The sequence below is a fragment of the Danio rerio genome, chromosome 3 (assembly GCF_049306965.1).
Source record: "Danio rerio strain Tuebingen ecotype United States chromosome 3, GRCz12tu, whole genome shotgun sequence".
Taxonomy (NCBI): domain Eukaryota; kingdom Metazoa; phylum Chordata; class Actinopteri; order Cypriniformes; family Danionidae; genus Danio; species Danio rerio.
Window position 1 is genome coordinate 40,537,318 of NC_133178.1, and position 26,870 is coordinate 40,564,187.

General features: G+C 32.9%; 1 long non-coding RNA gene across 2 annotated transcripts; it reads right to left on the reverse strand.

The window, feature by feature from the left end:
• Window positions 1-664: 664 nt before the first annotated feature.
• Window positions 665-26,719, reverse strand: LOC141381257 (uncharacterized). Of its 2 annotated transcripts, none has more exons than XR_012401160.1 (5): window positions 26,663-26,719; window positions 1,818-1,944; window positions 1,564-1,649; window positions 1,209-1,251; window positions 665-1,111 (listed from the first exon to the last, which is right to left on the reverse strand). It is a non-coding gene; the product is annotated as an uncharacterized lncRNA (long non-coding RNA). The 2 variants fall into 2 exon arrangements; XR_012401162.1 differs by lacking the exon at window positions 26,663-26,719 and adding an exon at window positions 2,462-2,555.
• Window positions 26,720-26,870: the final 151 nt, after the last annotated feature.

The following is a 26,870-nucleotide window of genomic DNA, read 5'->3' on the forward strand; positions in this document are numbered from 1 at the left end:
CCACGCACATAGCTACACACAACTAACTAAACTGTGAATTCTTTATTTTATGCCACTAGATGGCATCATCTTTAGTCAAGTGAAAGATTTTTGTGCACTTCACTACGTCATATAGCGTCTATTCATGTTTCTAGTGATGGTTGTAGTTTATTTGATGTTTGTTGTGCATATTCCTTATAGTAATGCATCTATATTCTCATTTTTATTAAAAAAGTGTACACATTAGGCAATGCTGCATTTCAATGATTGAGTGTCCAAACTCAGTCCTGGAGGGCAGGTGTCCTGCATAGTTTAGCTCCAACTTCCTTCAACACACCTACACAGCAAAATATGGGGACCCAAAACAACTCTATGGGTGTTAATTTCAACACTTTGAAAGTGTCTCATGGGGTCCACTCAAAACAAAGTTAAATCAACACTTTCAAAAGGGTTGGCATATTGACACCGAAGTAAGGGTTAATTTTAACTCTGGGCAGAGTTAAAAAATGTAACTATATTTAACACCGCCTGGTGTAATATATTGTTATTTTATTCAACTCTCTTGAGTGTAAATATGGTAAAAAGGTCAAATAGACTGTAAATTACAAAAGAAAAAAACATTTTATTTGAAAACATTCACCACTTCAACAATTCATTCAGTTTTTAAAATGCAACAATGTCAAATATGCTTTAAATGTTTTATTAGTACAGACAGTATCAACAAAATATGTATGACCAGTGCTCAAAAAGGCTGTTTCAGTCCTTTAGTCCAAACTTGATGTGTTATCAGAGCAATTTGAAAGTTCAATATAGTGTCACTCATAGTTTTCTTCTGAAATTACATTTTAAACAACTTGGCTTGCAAATCTTTCACTTCTGGTGTTTCCTTGGTCCTCCATATCAAACAGAGCAGTTTAAATGAAGGTATAAATGCTGTAAACTTGTGTGAAAACAAACTGGAGCTAGGAAATCTCATCAAGCATGTCCTGTGAATAAAGTGCTTCCCAGCCACAGGATGACCTTTTTATCCATGACGATGTACAGTAGCAGCTGCTGATCGCTCGTCTGGTGGTTCCTGATGCACGGATATAGGGTGATGGTCATCTAAGAGCTCTTCAAGACTCCAGCATGACTAAGAAAAATGTTTGAAAACAAATTGCAATCAAATTCTATGATATATTTAAAAGAACATTTAAAGTAAATAAAACATTCAAGAAATCTAAACTCACCTTTTGAAAATCTTCATGATGATCCACAACTTGACTCTCCCAGCTGGTTGAGGTGACAGGATATGGAAAAGTAGAAAAAACACACACATCACTGTTGCATCTCCAAAAACAATTAGGTTAACCACTATGACTAGAACTGGACAAACAGGCAGCTGTCTGTCCAGAATGCTGAATTTAACACAACACTTGGAGCAAAATTTAGAGGAGCTTAAAATCTTTTATATCATTTAGTGATGCTGACTTCCCCAAAATATTGGCCAGTGTAAAAAATATTCATAAACTTCATAAACAACAGTTTTCTGTAAGCGTGTGCGTGCGTGCGTGCGTGCGTGCGTGTGCGTGCGTGTTTCTTTACCAGATTCAACTTGTTAGGCCCTTTCAGGTCCAGTATTGAGGCCACCTTTACTGGAGTCTAGCAGATGTTTCAGGTCCAAATATAACCTAAAATATTAGGATAAGCAGAAGTGCAAAGTAAAGAGCAAAACATTATTTAAGTAACAGTTCACCCACAATACAAAACTTATCACCTTCATGTCATTCATTATTCTTTAATGCTCTAATACCCTCTCAGCTTATTGTGAAACAAATACAGAACTTTATCAAACATACCTTCATTATTATCACCACATATGACCAAGAAGGTGTGCTTGGTCATTTCACCAACTCTGGAAATACACCATCCGTCTCTAATCAGCCACCGTCACAGGGTCTTGTGTTATTGTACAGAGAACTGTGGCTGTTAAAAAAAACAACAAAAAATTAGTATCTAACACATATGCATAACCTTCAGATAAAAAGGAGAGATGAACATCACAAAGTATGCCTCACACTTTTTCAGATATCTTTTGATTCAGATGTTGATTATTGATAATAAATCTACAAATCAAACCTGTATCATCATTAGGCTGCTCAAATATGAATCAGTTGATTAATTTTACAGACAGGCGGCTGTTTACAACGCACTAAATTGTCTTTAATAAAAAGGAAATGTTGTGTACAGTACATGCTAAGTTTAGCCTATAGTTTTAAGCACAATATCATGCGGGAGAAAAAGCTTGACTAAGATGTTCCTGACTACAGAAATAGCCTAACTTACTAACGTCAGACATCCCGAGTTGGGAAAAGTAATTTTCGGGGGATAGAGTTGATTTGCGGGAGGTAGCGGGAGAAATAAGTACCTAAAGAACAATGCTGAGTTGCGCGCGACGTACCTAACGTTAAAGAGCGGTGGGGGTGACTTGCGCGCGACGTACCTGAAGAGCTGGGAGGGATGCGGTGGAGAACTGCGGTCAAGCCAGCCGCGGTTCGGAAAAACACAGTCAAGCCAGCCGCGCTTTATATTTCGGTGCGCGCGTATTATTATCATTACGGTAATGTCAGAAGCCACACAGAGAGCGCTCCAGAGAGCACCCATTTCGCCCAGAACAGAGAGATAACAACGAACTAGAACCTAAAGTTCGTTGACGAACTTTGATGTTGGCTTGAGAAAGCCAACGTGACTGCGCCGGGGACTCAAAGGCAGTTGGCAGGAAGCACAGCGGTTGAGAAGTGGTTGCTAGGCGGTTGCTAAGGTGTAGCTAAGGCATTCCTAGGTAGTTGCTAGGGTGTTCTGAGTGGTTTCTAGGCTGTTGCTAGGGTCCACTGGACTGTTAATCGGAAGGCCTCATTTACATTTTTGATCAAATCGAGAGAGGGAGAGAGAGAGACAGAGAGAGAGAGAGAGAGAGAGGACTGATTTGTTCAGGTAGTTTAATGCAGATCACTATAGTATAGTTAGTATTTATAGTATATATTATAATCTGAACAAAATTACATTATAATAAATATCATATAAAGAAAAATATTAAATTAAAATACTAATGAAACAATAGCACATGCATTTAGTTAATTTGTCTTTTATTTAATCAGTCTTATAATTTTTGCAGTTAATATAGAGTACAGTCAATTTACAGTAATTTGCAGCATTATATATATAGTTATAGTTATATAGTTATATACAGTTTACAGGAAGAAAATCGCATTAAATACAATATTATAGGCCGTCTTCATCACGTGGTTAATTCTGACCAATGACGTTGTTCCACCCCACTGGCCACTAACACAATGTTATAATCGTAATATTTAGTTGTCATCACCTGGGTGATTTTATTTTTTTTTTTGGTAGAGCATAGGCCAAAAGCTTGGCTTTCATTGTCATTATCACAAGTGAGGAGAAGGCTCTTTTGCGGCACAGAATATTGTTTTGAAAGAAATATCTGAAGTAAACTTATGTTTTTGCCAACATAAAAGGGGGATTAAGAAATAATCCTTATAACCCTAACCATAAATGTGTGTATGTGTTATATATGTATATATGTATGTATATATATACATACATATATACAGTTGAAGTCAGAATTATTAACCCCCTTTTGATTTTTTTTCCCCTTTTTTAAATATTTTCCAAATTATGTTTAACAGAGCAAGGAAATTTTCACTGTATGTCTGATAATATTTTTTCTTCTTGAGAAAGTCTTATTTGTTTTATTTTGGCTAGAATAAAAGCAGTTATTAATTATTTAAAAATTTTTGGGACACAATTATTAGCCCCTTTAAGCAATTTTTTTTTGATAATCTACAGAACAAACCATCGTTATACAATAACTTGCCTAATTACCCTAACCTGCCTAGTTCACCTTATTAACCTAGTTAAGGCTTTAAATGTCACTTTAAGCTGTATAGAAGTGTCTTGAAAAATATCAAGTCAAATATTATTTACTGTCATCATGGCAAAGATAAAATAAAGAAGTTATTAGAAATGAGTTATTAAAACTATTATGCTTAGAAATGTGCTGAAACAATCTTCCCTCCATTAAACAGAAATTGGGGAAAAAATAAACAGGGGAGCTAATAATTCTGACTTCAACTGTATGTATATATATGTATATACACACACTTTATTTTCACTGTTTGTAAGTAATTGTTCTTAACATTTTTGCTTTAAAACATTATAATACTGTTTGGATTTTCCCCCCATAATAATAAATTGTGAACATTGCAATGTAAATTGCAATCCAGATGTTACAGAGAGAAATTGATGCAGCAACAGCAGAGCATATTAAGGGGATATAAAAAATCTTCATACATTGTATGTATATATATATATATATATATATATTCACTATTTTAAAATACATTTTCTTTGCTGTGTGTTTTTATTGGTTATGATGCTGTTTGGATTTATTTTTGCACAATAAATAAAATGTGATTTAAAAAGTGCAAACATTGTCTTTGTTAGAATTTACACGTGATTACAACGGTATAAAGACGTTCAGGTCCGACCGGACCGAATGGAAAGAAATTGTAGGTTTTGAAGATGGATTATTAGTTTTGTGGCAAGGACATAGCTGTTTTAGAGGGTTAAAATACAGATTAAAAATAAAGTTAGAATGATTTTATATTCAATATGTTTATTGTATAATATACGTGAATGTTCGCATGGCTTTCATTTTCATTATCACAAGTAGAGGAGAAGGCTTTTTCACGGCACAGAATATTCTGTTTTGAAAGAAATATCCGAAGTAAAGTTATGTTTCTGCCAACATCAGAGGCATGTATTTAAAACTCACAGGGTAGCAGACAGAATTGCATGCGGGTCGATTCCGACGCGGATGATTCTGCATCCAGATCAGTTTTATTACGCTTTATGGAGTTCACCCCGAGCATAATATGAATGACTGATGACCAGAATTAAGTTCAACCTCACCTCGATTTTGATCACCGATCTCTCTGCCTCTTAAAGGAACACTAAATAGAGTTGTATCACTTGTATTTGTGTATTTTTGCTGAGAAATTTTAATGTAAACAGCTTCAAATGTTGTAACAAGCACGTCTGAAATGAGCCGAACTTTCTGTAGAGCAAAAACAGTCAGCCCGGATATCTCCGCCTCTTAAAGGGAAAGTGCCTCTTAAAGGTGCAAAGGTGCAGTAAACTCAATTTTTCTGTCTTCTGGCGCCATCTCGTGGACACTCTGACAAGCTTTAGGTTTGAAATGAACAAATTTAATATAAAAAAAATATTTATAGGAAAACTGTTATTTATAATTACACCAAATAAATATGATAATTATCTTCAATTTAAAGCACATCTTTTGGCCAAATTTGAGGATTGTATACTTTTTTATAAGCCCCAAATACTCGATTGTAATATTTACAATTTTTTAATTAAAAAAATTTTTAATTCAAAAACTACAAATCTTATCGGCATGAGGACATACAGCAACCATCTCATGGGCAATAGACAGCTTTTGACCAAATTTGGGGCTTGTAGCATCTAAGCCCTGGGAGGAGAAGCGATTGCTTTTTTTTGGTCAGAAGCCGGAATAATAATAATAATAAGAATAATAATAAGAATAAGTTTAAGTAGCATTACAGTATGTTGGCTTTCTCAAGCCAACATAAATATACGTTTATCCCCCTTTCCTCCCACGTATGCTTTATTAAACAGTTTATTAGCTTTTTTTTGACTGTTGTTAATTTAAGAAATTGGTTTCTGGGCTTACCTTTAATTTTCTCAAGTCTATCTTTTTGCTTCAAATAATTCTATAGCAGATCAAACGGACAGAATAAATATACGATTTCTAAATACACAAAATGCGTTTCTACTTCTCCTAGCCAACTACAGTACATTGTAAATAAGGTTAAATGCAATTTTATACAACGTGGCTAACCTCAGAAAGTGAAAACAATCATAAAGTAGTCCAACAAAACATTGTTTGAATTACAAATATATGTTTATTTCATTTAAAGGGGATTTAAAAGGTTATGCTTCTTTCAGTATATGGGATATGGGGCATTATTACACTTTAGATGACTGTAAAGACCTTATTATTTGTTATAAGTAGAATAGAACAACAATAAGATCTGATGCAGGAAGTCAAATACTAAGCATACATCATATGAAGCCTGTTTTACTGCAGCATTTTGGAGAAATGTACCATTAACACACTTTAAAGTGCTATAAAGAAATAAGTAGAAAAAAAACAAAGTTTGGTTCTGATACAGGATGTACATGCATACCTCATGTAAAAGACCTCATTTAGGTGAGCAGAAGAAAATAATGGACAGGACATCCAATATTATATGCATACCTCATTATAACTTACTGCAGCATTTTGGAGAAATGTGCTATTATTGAACTATAAAGTCTTTAAAGTGCTATAAATACATTGTTTGACATAAGTTAAATAAAAGACTGATCTGGTTTGATACTGGATGTCCCATGCTATATGCATATATACTACATCTGAATACTTTTTACTTCAGCAATTTGGAAAAAAAATGCTCATTTAAAATATGTAGAAAAAAACAATAGTCAGGTCTGATACAGGACATCACATTCTAAACTTCAAATAAAGACTTGTTACTGCAGTGTTTTGGAGAAATTGGGTATTAACATTACTCAGTGTTATAAAAACCCAATTTCCAATAAGTAGACAAAAACAATGATCAGTTCCTGTACAGAACATCCCATGCTATATGTGTACTTCATATGAAATCTTTTTACTGCACTGTTTTGGAGAAACGGGCTAATAACCTAATAAAAAGTGCTATAAAGACTACATTTCAAATAGGTAAGAAAAAACAATGGTCAGTTCTTATACCATACTATATCTGTACTACACAAGAAAGCGTTTAACTACAGAGTTTTGGAGGAACAGGGTATTAACATATTTTAAAGTGCTATAAAAAACCCAATTCGAATAAGTAGAAAAAAACAATGGTCAGATCTTATACAGGACATCCTAATCTATGTGTGTACTTCACATAAAAACTTTTTACTGCAGCATTTTAAAGAAACGGGGTATTAACATAATATAAAGTACTATAAAGAGTTTATTTTAAATAAGTAAAAAAAAAAACAATGGTCAGTTCTTATACAGGACATCCCATACTATATGTGTACTTCACATTAAATCTTCTTACTGCACTGTTTTAGAGAAATTGTATATTAATATAATTTAAAGTGTTATAAGGAGCCTATTTCTAATAAGTAGAAAAAAACAATGGTCAGTTCTTATATAGGACATCCCATACTCTATGTGTACTTCACATGAAACCTTTTTACTGCAGCAATTTAAAGAGACAGGGTATTAACATAATATAAAATACTATAAAGACCCCATTTTAAATAAGTAGAAAAAAAAAACAACGGTCAGTTCTTATACAGGACATCCCATACTATGTGTGAACTTCACATGAAACCTTATTACTGCAGTGTTTTGGAGAATTTGTATATTATTATATTTCAAAGTGTTATAAAGACCCCAACTTAAATAAGTAGAAATAACAATGGTCAGTTCTTACACAGGACATACCATACTATATATGTACTTCACATGAAACCTTTTTACTGCAGCATTTTAAAGAGACGGGGTATTAACATAATATAAAATACTATAAAGACCGCAATTTAAATAAGTAGAAAAAAACAATTCTCAGTTCTTACACAGGACATCCCATACTATGTGTGGACTTCACATGAAACCTAATTACTGCAGTGTTTTGGAGAAATTGTATAATATTATATTTCAAAGTGTTATAAAGACCCTAATTTAAATAAGTAGAAAAAACAATGGTCAGTTAATATACACGACATCCCACACTATATATGTACTTCACATGAAACATATTTACTGCAGCATTTTAGAGAAATTAGGTATTAACATAATATAAAGTGCTATAAAGACCCCATTTCAAATAAGTAGAAAAAAACAATGGTCAGTTTTTGTACAAGACATTCCATATTTTGTGTGTACATCACATGAAACATTCTTACTGCACTGTTTTGGAGAAATGAGGTATTAACATAACATAAAGTTGTATAAAAACCCCATTTCAAATAAGTAGAAAAAAAACAATGGTCAGATATTATACAGGACATGCTAATCTATGTGTGTACTTCACAAGAAATATTTTTGCTGCAGCATTTTAAAGAAATGGGATATTAACATAATATAAAGTACTATAGAGACCGCATTTTAAATAAGAAGGAAAAAACATTTGTCAGTTGTTATACAGGACATCCCATACTATATGTGTACCTCACATGAAAACTTCTTACTGCACTGTTTTGGAGAAGCGGGGTATTAACAACATAATATAAAGTGATATAAAAAACCCATTTCAAATAAGTAGAAAAAACAATTGTCAGTTGTTATACAGGACATCCCATACTATATGTGTACTTCACATGAAACCTTTTTACTGCAGCATTTTGGAGAAACAAGGTATTGCATAGAAAAAAGTACTATAAATACCCCCTTTCAAATAAGTAGAAAAAAGCAATGGTCAGATCTTATACAGGATATCCTAATCTATGTGTGTACTTCACATACAATCTTTTTACTGCAGCATTTTAAAGAAACGGGGTATTAACATAATATAAAGTACTATAAAGAGTTTATTTTAAATAAGTAGAAAAAAACAATGGTCAGTTCTTATACAGGACATTTCATACTATATGTGCACTTCACATGAAACATTTTTACTGCAGCGTTTTTGGGAAACAGGGTATTAACATATGATAAAGTGCTATAAAGAGCCCATTTCCAATAAGTACAAAAAATAAATGGTCAGTTCTTACATAGGACATCCCATACTATGTACTTGACATGAAACTTTCTTACTGCACTGTTTTGGAGAAATGGGGTATTAACATAATATAAAGTACTATAAAGAGCCCATTTCCAATAAGTAGAAAGAAACAATGGTCAGTTCTTATTCAGAACATCCCATATTTTATGTGTACTTTACATAAAAACTTTTTACTGCACTGTTTTGGAGAATTGGGTAATAACCTAATATAAAGTGCTATAAAGACCGCATTTCAAATAAGTAGAAAAAAACAATAGTCAGTTCTTATACAGGACATACCATACTATATATGTACTTCACATGAAACCTTTTTACTGCAGCATTTTGGAGAAAGGGGGTATTAACATAAAATAAAGTGCTATAAAAACCCCATTTCAAATAAGTAGAAAAAAACAATGGTCAGTTCTTATACAGGACATCCCATGCTATATTTGCACTTCACATGAAACATTTTTACTGCAGCGTTTTTGGGAAACAGGGAATTAACATATGATAAAGTGCTATAAAGAGCCCATTTCCAATAAGTAGAAAAAAACATGGGTCAGTTCTTACATAGTACATCCCATACTATGTACTTGACATGAAACTTTCTTACTGCACTGTTTTGGAGAAATGGGGTATTAACATAATATGAAGTACTCTAAAGACCCCATTTCCAATAAGTAGAAAGAAACAATGGTCAGTTCTTATGCAGGACATCCCTTACTTTATGTGTACTTCACATTAAAACTTTTTACTGCACTGTTTTGGAGAATTGGGGTAATAACCTAATGTAAAGTGCTATAAAGACCGCATTTCAAAAAAGTAGAAAAAAACAATAGTCAGTTCTTATACAGGACATCCCATACTATATGTGCACTTCACATGAAACCTATTTACTGCAGCGTTTTGGAGAAAGGGGTATTAACATAATATAAAGTGCTATAAAGACCGCATTTCAAATAAGTAGAAAAAGACAATGGTCAGTTCTTATAATAGGACATCCCATACTATATCTGTACTTCACATGAAACCTATTTACTGCAGCTTTTGGAGAAAGGGGGTATTAACATAATATAAAGTGCTATAAAGACCGCATTTCAAATAAGTAGAAAAAAACTATGGTCAGTTCTTATATAGGACATCCCATACTATGTGTACTTCACATGAGACCTTTTTATTGCAGCATTTTGAAGAAAGGGGGTATTAACATGATATAAAGTGCTTTAAAGACCCCATTTCAAATAAGTAGAAAAACACAATGGTCAGTTCTTATACATGACATACCATACTATATATGTACTTCACATGAAACCTTTCTACTGCAGCATTTTGGAGAAACGAGGTATTAAGCCAATATAAAGTGCTATAAAGACCCTATTTCAAATAAGTAGAAAAAAACAATGGTCAGTTCTTATACAAGACAACCCATACTATATGTGTACTTCACATGAAACCTTTTTACTGCAGCATTTTAAAAAAAACTGGGTATTAACATATTTTATAGTGCTATAAAGAGCCCATTTCCAATAAGTAGAAAAAAACAATGGTCAGTTCTTAAACAGGACATCCCATACTATGTGCACTTCACATGAAACCTTTTTACTGCAGCGTTTTGGAGAAACAGGGTATTAATATATTATAAAGTGCTATAAGGAGCCCATTTCTAATAAGTAGAAAAAAACAATGGTCAGTTCTTATACAGGACATCCTATACTATATGTGCACTTCACATGAAATCTTTTTTACTGCAGCGTTTTGGAGAAACTGGGTATTAACCTATTATAAAGTGACATAAAAACCCCATTTCTAATAAGTAGAAAAAAACAATGGACAGTTCTTATACAAGACATCCCATACTATATGTACACTTCACATGAAATCTTTTTTACTGCAGCGTTTTGGAGAAACGGCGTATTAACATATTATAAAGTGATATAAAATCCCCATTTCTAATAAGTAGAAAAAAACAATGGACAGTTCTTATACAGGACATCCCATACTATATCTGTACTTCACATGAAGCCTTTTTACTGCAGTGTTTTGGAGTATTAAGTTACTAATGTAATTCAAAACGTTATAAAGACCCCATTTCAAATAAGTAAAAAAAAAAACAATGGTCAGTTCTTATACAGGACATCCCATACTATATGTGTACTTCACATGAAAACTTTTTACTGCAGCGTTTTGGAGAAACGGGATATTAACATTATTCATAGTGCTATAAAGACCCCAATTCAAATAAGTAGAAAAAAAGACAATGGTCAGTTCTTATACAGGACATCACATACTATATGTGCACTTCACATGAAACATTTTTACTGCAGAGTTTCGGAGAAACAGGGTATTGACATATTATAAATTGCTATAAAGAGCCCATTTCCAATAAGTAGAAAAAAACAATGGTCAGTTCTTATACAGGACGTCCCATACTATATGTGCACTTCACATGAAACCTTTTTACTGCAGCGTTTCGGAGAAACAGGGTATTAACATATTGTAAAGTGCTATAAAGAGCCCATTTCCAATAAGTAGAAAAAAACAATGGTCAGTTCTTATACAGGACATACCATACTATATGTGTACTTCACATGAAACATTTTTACTAAAGCGTTTTGGAGAAACAGGGTATTAACATATTATAAAGTACTATAAAGACCGCATTTCAAATAAGTAGAAAAAAACAATGGCCAGTTCTTATACAGTACATCCCATACTATAAATTTACTTCACATGAAACTTTTTTACTGCAGCATCCTGAAGAAATGGGGTATTAGCATAATATAATATAACTTAATATAACAATTTAGTCTCCACTTTCCTTACTAATATGCAACACCCTCTCTGACTCCTCCACTTACTATAAAAAAATACTAATGTTTTGCTTCTCACACTCTTTACACACCTGAAACTTGCCTACAGCACTTATTCATTAATGCTCTAACAGTTGTGTAAATTGCTTCCTTGTCCTCATTTGTAAGTCGCTTTGGATAAAAGCGTCCGCTAAATGACTAAATGTAAACGTATAAAGTACTAAAAAGACTGCATTTTAAATAAGTAGAAAAAAACAATGGTCAAATCTTATACAGGACATCCTAATCAATGTGTGTACTTCACATAAAAGCTTTTTACTGCAGCATTTTAAAGAAACGGGGTATTAACATAATATAAAGTACTAAAAAGACTGCATTTTAAATAAGTAGAAAAAAAACAATGGTCAGTTCTTATACAGAACATCCCATACTATATATGTACTTCACATGAAAACTTTTTACTGCAGCATTTTAAAGAAATGGGCTATTAATATAATATAAAGTACTATAAAGACCGCATTTTAAATAAGTAGAAAAAAACAATTGTCAGTTGTTATACAGGACATCCCATACTATATGTGTACTTCACATGAAAACTTCTTACTGCACTGTTTTGGAGAAGCGGGGTATTAACATAATAATATAAAGTGATATAAAAACCCCATTTCAAATAAGTATAAAAAACAATGGTCAGTTCTTATACAGGACATCCCATACTATATATCTACTTCACATAAAACCTTTTTACTCCAGCATTTTAAAGAAATTGGGTATTAACATAATATAAACACAGCATTTTAAATAAGTAGAAAAAAACATTGGTCAGTTCTTGTACAGGACATTTCATAGTACATGTGTACTTCACATGAACCTTTTTACTGCAGCATTTTAAAGAAATGGGGTATTAACATAATATAAAGTGATATAAAAACCTCATTAAAAATAAGTAGAAAAAACAATGGTCAGTTCTTATACAGGACATCCCATAATATATGTGTACTTCACATGAAACCTTTTTACTGCAGCATTTAAAGAAATGGGGTATTAACATACTATAAAGTGACATAAAAACCTAATTTCAAATAAGTAGAAAAAACAATAGTCAGTTCTTATACAGGACATCCTAAACTATATATGTACTTCACATGAAACCTTTTTACTTCAGCATTTTAACGAAACGGGGCATTAACATAATATAAAGTACTATAAAGACTTAAATTTAAATAAGTAGAAAAAACAATGGTCAGTTTTTTTACAGGACATCCCATACTATTTATGTACTTCACATGAAACCTTTTTACTGCAGCAATTTAAAGAAACTGGCTATTAACATAATATAAAGTACTATAAACACCCCATTTCAAATAAGTATAAAAAAACAATGGTCAGTTCTTATATTGGACATCCTAATCTATGTGTGTACTTCACATGAAAACTTTTTACTGCAGCATTTTAAAAAAACGGGGGTATTAACCTATTATAAAGTGCTATAAAAACCTCTATTCAAATAAGTAGAAAAAACAATGGTCAATTCTTATACAGGACATCCTATACTATATGTGTACTTCACACTAAACCTTCTAACTGCACTGCTTTGGAAAAATGGGGTATAGATCTAATATAAAGTGCTATAAAGATCGCATTTCAAGTAGAAAAAAACAATTGTCAGTTCTCATACAGGACATCCCATACTATGTGTGTACTTCACATACAATCTTTTTACTGCAGCATTTTAAAGAAACGGGGTATTAACATAATATAAAGTACTATAAAGACCGCATTTTAAATAAGTAGAAAAAAATAATGGTTGATTCTTATATAGGACATCCAATACTATATATGTACTTCACATGAAACCTTTTTACTGCAGCATTTTCGAGAAATGGGGTATTATCCCATTATAAAGTGCTATAAAGACCACAGTTTAAATAAGTAGAAGACAACAATAGTCAGTTCTTATACAGGATATTCCATATTATATGTGTACTTCACATAAAGCCTTTTTACTTCAGTGTTTTGGAGAAACAGGGTATTAACATATTACAAAGTGCTATAAAGACCCCATTTCAAATAAGTAGAAAAAACAATGGTCAGTTCATATATAGGACATCCCATACTATGTGTACTTCACATGAGACCTTTTTATTGCAGCATTTTGAAGAAATGGGGTATTAACCTATTATAAAGTGATACAAAGACCGCATGTCAAATAAGTAGAAAAAAACATTGGTCTGTTCTTATATAGGACATCCCAGACTATATGCGTACTTCACATGGATTATTCTTACTGCAGCATTTTCGAGAAATGGGATATTAACATATTACAAAGTGCTATAAAGACCCCATTTCTAATAAGTTGAAGAAAACTATTGCCAGTTTTCATACAGGGCCTCCTATACTATACACATACTTCATGTGAAGACTTCTCACCAAATAATTTTGGAGAAATTGGGAAATAACAAAATTCAAGTGTTTTAAAGACCCCATTTTTTAGAAGTAGAATACAAAAATAGTCAGTTTTTGTAGAGGACATCTCATAAAATTTGCATACATCATATAAAGCCTTCTTACTACTACTTTTGAGAGAAATGGGGCACTAACATAATATGAAGTACTATAAAGACCTCATTACTAATAAGTAGAAAAAACAATAGTCAGTTGTCATACAGGATGTCCTATACTTTATGCATACTTCATGTTAAAACTTATTACTGCACCATTTTCGAGAAATTGGGTATTAAACTTATAAATTGCTTTAAAGACCCCTTTTCTAAAAAGTAGAAAAAAATAACAATGCTCAGCTCTTCCTATTGCTGAATACTCGTAGAGGACATCCCATACTGTATGCATACCTAATATGAAACCTTCTTACTGCCACTTTTTGGAGAATTGGGACATTAACATAATATAAAGTGCTTTATGTTTTTGTACAGGACGTCCCTCACTGTATGCATAATTTACATGAAACCATCCTACTGCGGCATTTTGGTGAAATAGGTATCAACTTAAAGTACTAAAAAGACCTCATTTCTAATAAGTAGAAAAAATCAATGGTCAGTTCTTGTACAGGACATCCAATACTACATGTATTTATCAGATGAAGACTTGTTACTGCAGTGTTTTGGAGAATTTGGGCATAAACATTGTATAAAGTGCTTTAAATACCCAATGTCTAATAAGTAGAAGAAAACAATGGGCAGTTCACATTCATGACATTCCATAATATATGCTTACTTTACATGAAACCTTGTCACTGCAGCATTTTGGAGAAATAGAGGAATAATAACATTCAAAGTGTCATAAAGACCCAATGTCTAATAAGTAGAAGAAAACAATGGTCTGTTCTTAAAAAGGACGTCCCATACTAAAGGCGTACCTCATATGAAGACTTCTTATGGCAGCGTTTTAGAGAAAAGGGACATAATTACCTTTTAGATGGCTATCAAGACCCCATTTCTAATAAGTAAAAAAAAAAAAAAAACAGTCAGTTCTTCAATGGACAATTCAGTGATCAGTTAGGTTGATGGCATCATCCCAACTGTCTCAAGCTATTATTGTACCATTATAACAAAATGATATTATTGGGGATGATGAGTGGTGCTGCTCCAAATGTAGGGTACAAAGACAAAGACAAAACAAATATGTTTGGTTAATTTCATAGAGATACTGTAGTTTACCCAAAAGTGAAAATGAACGCACTATGCACTGGCAATCAAATGGTTACAAACATTTATTAGTTCCTTCTTTTGGTTGAACATAAAAGATATTTAGAATGAACTTGAAAACTGGTAACCATTGACTTCCATTTTAGAAAAAAAAACAATTACTATGGAGGTCAATAAATATAGTTCCTCAGCAGGAAGGGAACTGCAATTCTGTGTATCCCTGACACATTTGGAGTTGTGGAAAACTGTGATGTGCTGTCTGTCCTTGACACATTCGTCCTGTATCAAAACTGACCATTATTTTATTCTACTCATTCGAAATGGACACTTTATAGTCATCTGAAGAGTAGTAACGCCCCATTAATCCAGATCACTGCAGTAACAAGTCTTCCTATGAGGTATGCATATAGTATGTGATGTCCTGTAAAAGAAATGACTGTTCTTTTTTCTACTTATTAGAAATGAGGTGTTTGTAGCAATCTAAAAGGTAACAATGTCCCAATTCTCCAAAACGATGCAGTAACAAGTCTTCGTCTGAGATATGCATATAGCATTGCATGTCCTGTACGACTGATCAATGTTTTCTTCTACTTAGTAGAAATTGGGTCATTATAGAACTTGCTGCAGTAAGAAGTCTTCATATGTACAAGAGCTGATGATTTTATGTACTTATTAGAAATTGGGTGTTTATATCAATCTGAAAAGTAATAATGTCCCAATTCTCCAAAAAACTGAAGTAACAAGTGTTCATGTGAAGTACGCTTATAATATAGGATGTCCTGCATAAGAGCTGACCATTGTTTTCTTCTACTTACAAGAAATTGGGTCTTTGAAACACTTTAAATTATGTTAAACCTCATTTCTCAAAAACCCTGCTGTAATAAGGTTTTTATGTGAAGTACACATTTAGTATGGGAAGTCCTGTACAATAACTAATCATTGTTTTTTTTAATACTTTTTGGAAATGGGGTCTTTATAACATTTTGAATTATAATAATACCCAATTGTTCAGTAAAAAGGTTCCATGTGAAGTACAGATATAGTATGGGATGTCATGTATAAGAACTGACATTGTTTTTTTCAACTTATTTGAATTGGGGTCTTTATAACACTTTATAATATGTTAATACCTAATTTTTCCAAAACACTGGAGTAAAAAGGTTTCAGGTCAAGTACACACATAGTATGGGATGTCCTGAATAAGAACTGACCACTGTTTTTTTTTTCTAATTATTTGAAATGCGGTCTTTATAGCACTTTATAATATTTTAATACCCAATTTCTCCAAAACGCTGCAGTAAAAAGGTTTCATGTCAAGTGCACATAGTATGGGACGTCCTGTTTAAGAACTGACCATTGTTTTTTTCTACTTATTGGAAATGGGCTCTTTATAGCACTATAAAATATGTTAATACCCAGTTTCTTTAAAATGCTGCAGTAAAAAGGTTTCATGTGAAGAGCACATATAGTATGGGATCTCCTGTATAAGAACTGACCATTGTTTTTTTCTACTTATTTGAAATGGGGTCTTTATAGCACTTGATATTAGCTTAATACCCCGTTTCTTCAAAATGCTGCAGTAAAAAGGTTTCATGTGAAGTACATATGTAGTATGGGATGTCATGTATAAGAACTGACCATTGTCTTTTTCTGCTTATTTGAAATGGGGTCTTTATAGCACTTTATATTATGTTAATACCCCCTTTCTCCAAAATGCTGCAGTAAAAAGGTTTCATGTGAAGTACAGATATAGTATGGGACGTCCTGTATAAGAACTGACCATTGTTTTTTTCTACTTATTTGAAATGGGGTCTTTATAGCACTTGATATTAGCTTAATACCCCGTTTCTTCAAAATGCTGCAGTAAAAAGGTTTCATGTGAAGTACATATGTAGTATGGGATGTCATGTATAAGAACTGACCATTGTCTTTTTCTGCTTATTTGAAATGGGGTCTTTATAGCACTTTATATTATGTTAATACCCCCTTTCTCCAAAATGCTGCAGTAAAAAGGTTTCATGTGAAGTACAGATATAGTATGGGACGTCCTGTATAAGAACTGACCATTGTTTTTTTCTACTTATTTGATATGGGGTCTTTATAACATTTTGAATTAAATTAGTAACCTAATACTACAAAATGCTGCAGTAAAAAAGATTTAATGTGAAATTCACATATAGTATGGGATGTCCTGTATAAGAACTGACCATTGTTTTTTTTTTTTTACTTTTCAGAAATAGGCTCTTTATAGCACTTTATAATATGTTAATACCCTGTTTCTCCAAAACGCTGCAGTAAAAAAGTTTCATGTGAAGTACACATATAGTATGGGACGTCCTGTTTAAGAACTGACCATTTTTTTTTCTACTTATTGGAAATGGGCTCTTTATAGCACTTTATCATACGTTAATACCCTGTTTCCCAAAAACGCTGCAGTAAAAATGTTTCATGTGAAGTACACATATAGTATGGTATGTCCTGTATAAGAACTGACTATTGTTTTTTTCTACTTTTTTGAAATGCGGTCTTTATAGCACTTTATACTAGGTTATTACCCCAATTCTCCAAAACAGTGCAGGAAAAAGTTTTTATGTGAAGTACACATAAAGTAAGGGATGTCCTGCATAAGAACTGACCATTGTTTCTTTCTACTTATTGGAAATGGGGTCTTTAGAGTACTTTATATTATGTTAATACCCCATTTCTCCAAAACAGTGCAGTAAGAAAGTTTTATGTCAAGTACATAGTATGGGATGTCCTATGTAAGAACTGACCCATGTTTTTTTCTACTTATTGGAAATGGGCTCTTTATAGCACTTCATCATATGTTAATACCCTGTTTCCCAAAAACGCTGCAGTAAAAATGTTTCATGTGAAGTGCAAATATAATATAGGATGTCCTGTATAAGAACTGACCATTGTTTTTTTCTACTTATTTGAAATGGGGTCTTTATAGCACTTTATATTATGTTAATACCCCATTTCTCTAAAATGCTGCAGTAAATAGGTTTCATGTAAAGTACAGATATAGTATGGGATGTCGTGTATAATAACTGACCATTGTTTTTTTCTACTTATTTAAATTGGGGTCTTTATAACACTTTGAAATATAATATTATACAATTTCTCCAAAACACTGCAGTAATAAGGTTTCATGTGAAGTCCACACATAGTATGGGATGTCCTGTATAAGAACTGACCATTGTTTTTTTCTACATATTTAAAATGCGGTCTTTATAGTATTTTACATTATGTTAATACCCCTTCTCTTTAAAATGCTGCTGTAAAAAGGTTTCATGTGAAGTACATATATAGTATGGGATGTCCTGTATAAGAACTGACCATTGTTTTTTTCTACTTATTTGAAATGGGGTCTTTATAGCACTTTATTTTATGTTAATACCCCATTTCTCTAAAATGCTGCCGTAAATAGGTTTCATGTGAAGTAGAGATATAGTATGGGATGTCGTGTATAATAACTGACCATTGTTTTTTTCTACTTATTTAAATTGGGGTCTTTATAGCACTTTATATTATGTTAATACCCCTTCTCCAAAATGCTGCAGTAAAAAGGTTTCATGTGAAGTACATATATAGTATGGTATGTCCTGTATAAGAACTGACCATTGTTTTTTTCTACTTATTTGAAATGCGGTCTTTATAGCACTTTATATTATGTTAATACCCCCTTTCTCCAAAACGCTGCAGTAAATAGGTTTCATGTGAAGTGCACATATAGTATGGGATGTCCTGTATAAGAACTGACCATTGTCTTTTTCTACTTATTTGAAATAGGGTCTTTATAGCACTTTATATTATGTTAATACCCCCTTTCTCGAAAATGCTGCAGTAAAAAGGTTTCATGTGAAGTACACATATAGTATGGTATGTCCTGTATAAGAACTGACTATTGTTTTTTTCTACTTTTTTGAAATGCGGTCTTTATAGCACTTTATATTAGGTTATTACCCCAATTCTCCAAAACAGTGCAGTAAAAAGTTTTTATGTGAAGTACACATAAAGTAAGGGATGTCCTGCATAAGAACTGACCATTGTTTCTTTCTACTTATTGGAAATGGGGTCTTTAGAGTACTTTATATTATGTTAATACCCCATTTCTCCAAAACAGTGCAGTAAGAAAGTTTCATGTCAAGTACATAGTATGGGATGTCCTATGTAAGAACTGACCCATGTTTTTTTCTACTTATTGGAAATGGGCTCTTTATAGCACTTCATCATATGTTAATACCCTGTTTCCCAAAAACGCTGCAGTAAAAATGTTTCATGTGAAGTGCAAATATAATATAGGATGTCCTGTATAAGAACTGACCATTGTTTTTTTCTACTTATTTGAAATGGGGTTTTTATAGCACTTTATTTTATGTTAATACCCCCTTTCTCCAAAATGCTGCAGTAAAAAGGTTTCATGTGAAGTACATATATAGTATGGTATGTCCTGTATAAGAACTGACCATTGTTTTTTTCTACTTATTTGAAATAGGGTCTTTATAGCACTTTATATTGGCTTAATAACCCCTTTCTCCAAAATGCTGCAGTAAAAAGGTTTCATGTGAAGTACACATATAGTATGGTATGTCCTGTAAAAGAACTGACCATAGTTTTTTTCTACTTATTTGAAATGCGGTCTTTATAGCACTTTATATTATGTTAATACCCCCTTTCTCCAAAAGCTGCAGTAAATAGGTTTCATGTGAAGTACAGGTATAGTATGGGATGTCCTATTATAAGAACTGACCATTGTCTTTTTCTACTTATTTGAAATGCGGTCTTTATAGCACTTTATATTATGTTAATACCCCTTTCTCCAAAACGCTGCAGTAAATAGGTTTCATGTGAAGTGCACATATAGTATGGGATGTCCTCTATAAGAACTGACCATTGTCTTTTTCTACTTATTTGAAATGGGGTCTTTATAGCACTTTATATTATGTTAATACCCCCTTTCTCCAAAATGCTGCAGTAAAAAGGTTTCATGTGAAGTACACATATAGTATGGTATGTCCTGTATAAGAACTGACTATTGTTTTTGTCTACTTATTTGAAATGCGGTCTTTATAGCACTTTATAATATATTAATACCCCCTTTCTCCAAAACGCTGCAGTAAATAGGTTTCATGTGAAGTGCACATATAGTATGGGATGTCCTGTATAAGAACTGACCATTGTCTTTTTCTACTTATTTGAAATGGGGTCTTTATAGCACTTTATATTATGTTAATACCCCCTTTCTCCAAAATGCTGCAGTAAAAAGGTTTCATGTGAAGTACATATATAGTATGGTATGTCATGTATAAGAACTGACCATTGTCTTTTTCTACTTATTTGAAATGGGGTCTTTAAAGCACTTTATATCATGTTAATACCCCCTTTCTCCAAAATGCTGCAGTAAAAAGGTTTCATGTGAAGTACACATATAGTATGGTATGTCCTGTATAAGAACTGACCATAGTTTTTTTCTACTTATTTGAAATGCGGTCTTTATAGCACTTTATATTATGTTAATACCCCCTTTCTCCAAAAGCTGCAGTAAATAGGTTTCATGTGAAGTACAGATATAGTATGGGATGTCCTATTATAAGAACTGACCATTGTCTTTTTCTACTTATTTGAAATGCGGTCTTTATAGCACTTTATATTATGTTAATACCCCTTTCTCCAAAACGCTGCAGTAAATAGGTTTCATGTGAAGTGCACATATAGTATGGGATGTCCTCTATAACAACTGACCATTGTCTTTATCTACTTATTTGAAATGGGGTCTTTATAGCACTTTATATTATGTTAATACCCCCTTTCTCCAAAATGCTGCAGTAAAAAGGTTTCATGTGAAGTACACATATAGTATGGTATGTCCTGTATAAGAACTGACTATTGTTTTTGTCTACTTATTTGAAATGCGGTCTTTATAGCACTTTATAATATATTAATACCCCCTTTCTCCAAAACGCTGCAGTAAATAGGTTTCATGTGAAGTGCACATATAGTATGGGATGTCCTGTATAAGAACTGACCATTGTCTTTTTCTACTTATTTGAAATGGGGTCTTTATAGCACTTTATATTATGTTAATACCCCCTTTCTCCAAAATGCTGCAGTAAAAAGGTTTCATGTGAAGTACATATATAGTATGGTATGTCATGTATAAGAACTGACCATTGTCTTTTTCTACTTATTTGAAATGGGGTCTTTATAGCACTTTATATTATGTTAATACCCCCTTTCTCCAAAACGCTGCAGTAAATAGGTTTCATGTGAAGTGCACATATAGTATGGGATGTCCTATTATAAGAACTGACCATTGTCTTTTTCTACTTATTTGAAATGCGGTCTTTATAGCACTTTATATTATGTTAATACCCCCTTTCTCCAAAATGCTGCAGTAAAAAGGTTTCATGTGAAGTACATATATAGTATGGTATGTCATGTATAAGAACTGACCATTGTCTTTTTCTACTTATTTGAAATGCGGTCTTTATAGCACTTTATATTATGTTAATACCCCCTTTCTCCAAAACGCTGCAGTAAATAGGTTTCATGTGAAGTACAGGTATAGTATGGGATGTCCTATTATAAGAACTGACCATTGTCTTTTTCTACTTATTTGAAATGCGGTCTTTATAGCACTTTATATTATGTTAATACCCCCTTTCTCCAAAACGCTGCAGTAAATAGGTTTCATGTGAAGTGCACATATAGTATGGGATGTCCTGTATAAGAACTGACCATTGTCTTTTTCTACTTATTTGAAATGGGGTCTTTATAGCACTTTATATTATGTTAATACCCCCTTTCTCCAAAATGCTGCAGTAAAAAGGTTTCATGTGAAGTACACATATAGTATGGTATGTCCTGTATAAGAACTGACTATTGTTTTTTTCTACTTATTTGAAATGCGGTCTTTATAGCACTTTATATTGGCTTATTACCCCAATTCTCCAAAACAGTGCAGTAAAAAGTTTTTATGTGAAGTACACATAAAGTATGGGATGTCCTGAATAAGAACTGACCATTGTTTCTTTCTACTTATTGGAAATGGGGTCTTTATAGTACTTTATATTATGTTAATACCCCATTTGTCCAAAACAGTGCAGTAAGAAAGTTTCATGTCAAGTACATAGCATGGGATGTCCTATGTAAGAACTGACAATTGTTTTTTTCTACTTATTGGGAGTGGGCTCTTTATAGCACTATAAAATATGTTAGTACCCCCTTTCTCCAAAATGCTGCAGTAAAAAGGTTTCATGTGAAGTACACATATAGTATGGTATGTCCTGTATAAGAACTGACCATTGTTTTTTTCTACTTATTTGAAATAGGGTCTTTATAGCACTTTATATTGGCTTAATACCCAGTTTCTCCAAAATGCTGCAGTAAAAAGGTTTCATGTGAAGTACATATATAGTATGGTATGTCATGTATAAGAACTGACCATTGTCTTTTTCTACTTATTTGAAATGGGGTCTTTATAGTTTTTTATATTATGTTAATACCCCCTTTCTCCAAAATGCTGCAGTAAAAAGGTTTCATGTGAAGTACAGATATAGTATGGGACGTCCTGTATAAGAACTGACCATTGTTTTTTTCTACTTATTTGAAATGGGGTCTTTATAGCACTTTATATTGGCTTAATACCCCCTTTCTCGAAAATGCTGTAGTAAAAAGGTTTCATGTGAAGTACACATATAGTATGGTATGTCCTGTATAAGAACTGACCATTGTCTTTTTCTTCTTATTTGAAATGCTGTCTTTATAGCACTTTATATCAGGTTATTACCCCGTTTCTCCAAAACAGTGCAGTAAAAAGTTTTTATGTGAAGTACACATATAATATGGGATGTCCTGAATAAGAACTGACCATTGTTTCTTTCTACTTATTGGAAATGGGGTCTTTATAGTACTTTATATTATGTTAATACCCCATTTCTCCAAAACAGTTCAGTAAGAAAGTTTCATGTCAAGTACATAGTATGGGATGTCCTTTGTAGAACTGACCCTTGTCTTTTTCTACTTATTAAAAATGGGGTCTTTGTAACACTTTAAATCATATTAATATACAATTTCTCCAAAACAGTGCAGTAAGAAGGTTTAATGTGAAGTACACATATAGTACGGGATGTCCTGTATAAGAACTGACCATTGTTTATTTCTACTTATTTAAAACGGGGTCCTTATGTTACTTTATACTATGTTAATTCCCCCGTGTCTTTAAAATGCTGCAGTAAAAAGCTTTCATGTGAAGTACACACAGAGATAAGGGTGTTGTGTATAAGATCTGACCATTGTTTTTCTCTACTTATTTGAAAGGTGGACTTTATAGTACATTTTTTCTATGTTAACACCCCGTTTCTCTAAAATGCTGCAGTAAAAAGGTTTCTTGTGAAGTACATATATAGTATGAGATGTCCTGTATAAGAACCGACCATTGTTTTTTTCTACTTATTTGAAGTGGGGTTTTTATATCACTTTGCTGTGTTAATACCTCATTTCTCCAAAACAGTGCAGTAAGAAGGTTTCATGTAATGTACACACATAGTATGGGATGTCCTGTACTAGAACTGACCATTGTTTTTTTCTACTTATTTGAAATGAGGTCTTTATAGCACCTTATTTTATTTCAATACCCCTTTTCTCCAAAATGCTGCAGTAAAAAAAGTTTTATGTGAAGTACAGATATAGTATGGATGTCCTGTAAAGGAACTGACCATTGTTTTTTTTTTCTACTTATTTGAATTGGGGTCTTTAGAACACTTTGAAATATATTATATACAATTTCCCCAAAACACTGCAGTAAAAAGGTTTCATGTGAAGTACACATATAGTATGGGATGTCCTGTATAAGAACTGACCATAGATTTTTTCTACCTATTTAAAATGTGGTCTTTATAGTATTTTATATTATGTTAATACCCCGTTTCTTTAAAATGCTGCAGTAAAAACGCTTCATGTGAAGTACATATATAGTATAGTATGTCCTGTATAAGAACTGTCCATTGTTTTTTTCTACTTATTAGAAATGGGGTTTTTATATCACTTTATAATAGGTTAATACCCAGTTTCTCCAAAACGCTGCAGTAAAAAAGATTTCATGTGAAGTACACATATAGTATGGGATGTCCTGAATAAGAACTGACCATTGTTTCTTTCTACTTAATCGAAATGGGGTCTTTATAACACTTTAGATTATGTTAATGTCCCACTTCTCCAGATAGCTGGAGTAAGAAGTGTTTATATGTAGTATGCATATTGTATGTGATGTTCTGTACAGGAACTGATCATTGTTTTTTGTCTATTTATTGAAAATTGGGTCTTCATAACACTTTGAGTAATGTTAATGCCCAATTTCTCCAAAACACTGCAGTAACAAGTCTTTATATGAGGTTTAGTATGGGATGTCCTGTATAAGACCTGACTATTGTTTTTTTTCTACATCTTTTAAATGAGCAATTTTTTTTTCTCCAAATTGCTGCAGTAAAAATGATTCATATGTTGTATATATGCATATAGCATGGGACATCTAGTATCAGACCTGATCACTCTTTTATTTAACTTATTCCAAACAATGTATTTATAACACTTTAAAGACTTTATAGCTCATTAATAGCCCATTTCTCCAAAATGCTGCAGTAAGTTATTATGAGGTATGCATATAATATTGGATGTCCTGTCCATAGTTTTCTTCTGTTAACTTAAATGAGGTCTTTCACATGAGGTATGCATGTACATCCTGTATCAGAACCAAACTTTGTTTTTTTTTCTACTTATTTCTTTATAGCACTTTAAAGTGTGTTAATGGTACATTTCTCCAAAATGCTGCAATAAAACAGGCTTCATATGATGTTAGTATTTGACTTCCTGCATCGATCTTATTGTTGTTCTATTCTACTTATAACAAATAATAAGGTCTTTACAGTCATCTAAAGTGTAATAATGCCCCATATCCCATATACTGAAAGAAGCATACATTTTTAAATACCCTTTAAATAAAACCAACATATATTTGTAACTTAAACAATGCTATGTTGGACTACTTTATGATTATTTTCACTTTCTGAGGTTAGGCACGATGTATAAAACTGCATTCAACTTTATTTGCAATGTACTGTAGTTGGCTAGGAGAAGTAGAAACGCATTCTGTGTATTTAGAAATCGTATATTTATTCTGTCCGTTTGATCTGCTATAAAATCATTTGTAGCAAAAAGATAGACTTGAGGAAATTAAAGGTAAGCCCAGAAACCAATTTCTTAAAATAACAACAGTCAAAAAAGCTAATAAATTGTTTAATAAAGCATACGTGGGAGGAAAGGGGGATAAACTTATATTTCGTTGTCATCTCTCTGTTCTGGGCGAAATGGGTGCTCTGTGGAGCGCTCTCTGTGTGGCTGTTGACATTACCGTAATGATAATAATACGCGCGCACCAAAATATAAAGCGCGGCTGGCTTGACTGTGTTTTTCCGAACCGCGGCTGGCTTGACCGCAGTGGTGGACTGGGGTGTGCAAAGTGTTTAATGACCGGGCGGGAGACGCGCGATTTCCGGGAGATTATCATTCATTTGCGGGTATCTACTTGGGCATCTGGGAGTCTCTGTGCATTTGCGGGATAACGTTAACGTTAGTCCCACAACTTCCGGGAGACTTCTGTAACCTTAAAAGTCTGAGAAAGTGCAAGCGCGGTCATTTAAAGACATTAATGTTAACATTCCGACTTTAATGGTTGTCAACGCTTAATATAATTCAAGCGTACGTTATCACGCGAGTCTATGGACTAACGGTATATGGACGGCCACGAATGAACCAGTTTAAAAGGGCCGCGGTGTTTAAAACAACCAAATTAACGTACATGAATAACAAACAATCATATGTTTTAGTCAGGAAGCCTTTTACAAGTAAGCATATGTTCATTTACCCACCAGATATGTTTTAGAAACTCTCCAGAGCTCATGGAAACCGTCCTGTGTTGCCGTTAGCATCCGGGCAGAGTAGGTTAGGCTGCTCCGGTGAATCTCTCGCTAGTTTGTTTCGAATTAAAGGAGAAGTGTCGATTTTATTTTACAGATGGGTAACAATGCACAAAATGGCATTAAGCGTGACAGAAATGTGTTGAACATGTACATTTGATGTTTTTATGCATTATGTATGCGTGAGCATATATAAAACATTCTTGAAAAGAAGTGAATAGTAACGTAATGCAGTTAAGCTAGATACACAAACGACCATGAATGAACCGCAGAAGTTTAAAATTGTCACTCCATTCTGAAGTTATTAACTTAACAATATGTTTACAACTGTATTTCCTTAAAGAAAGTCAGTAAAATACCAACATTTAGGTAGTTTGACTCACCAGTTGCTGTTCTAAACCTCAGATGGAAAATGGCGTCTGGAAAATTCTTCAGTGACTGGGGCTGCATGAATTCCCGGATGTTGGAAATAACACCACCAAGTGTAGAAAAGATAACTCCTTGATTTCGCACTGAATAAAATCAATTCTAACTCTTATTATATTCATTTATCAAAATCTAACTCTTTAACGTCAACACTTTACTCTGAAA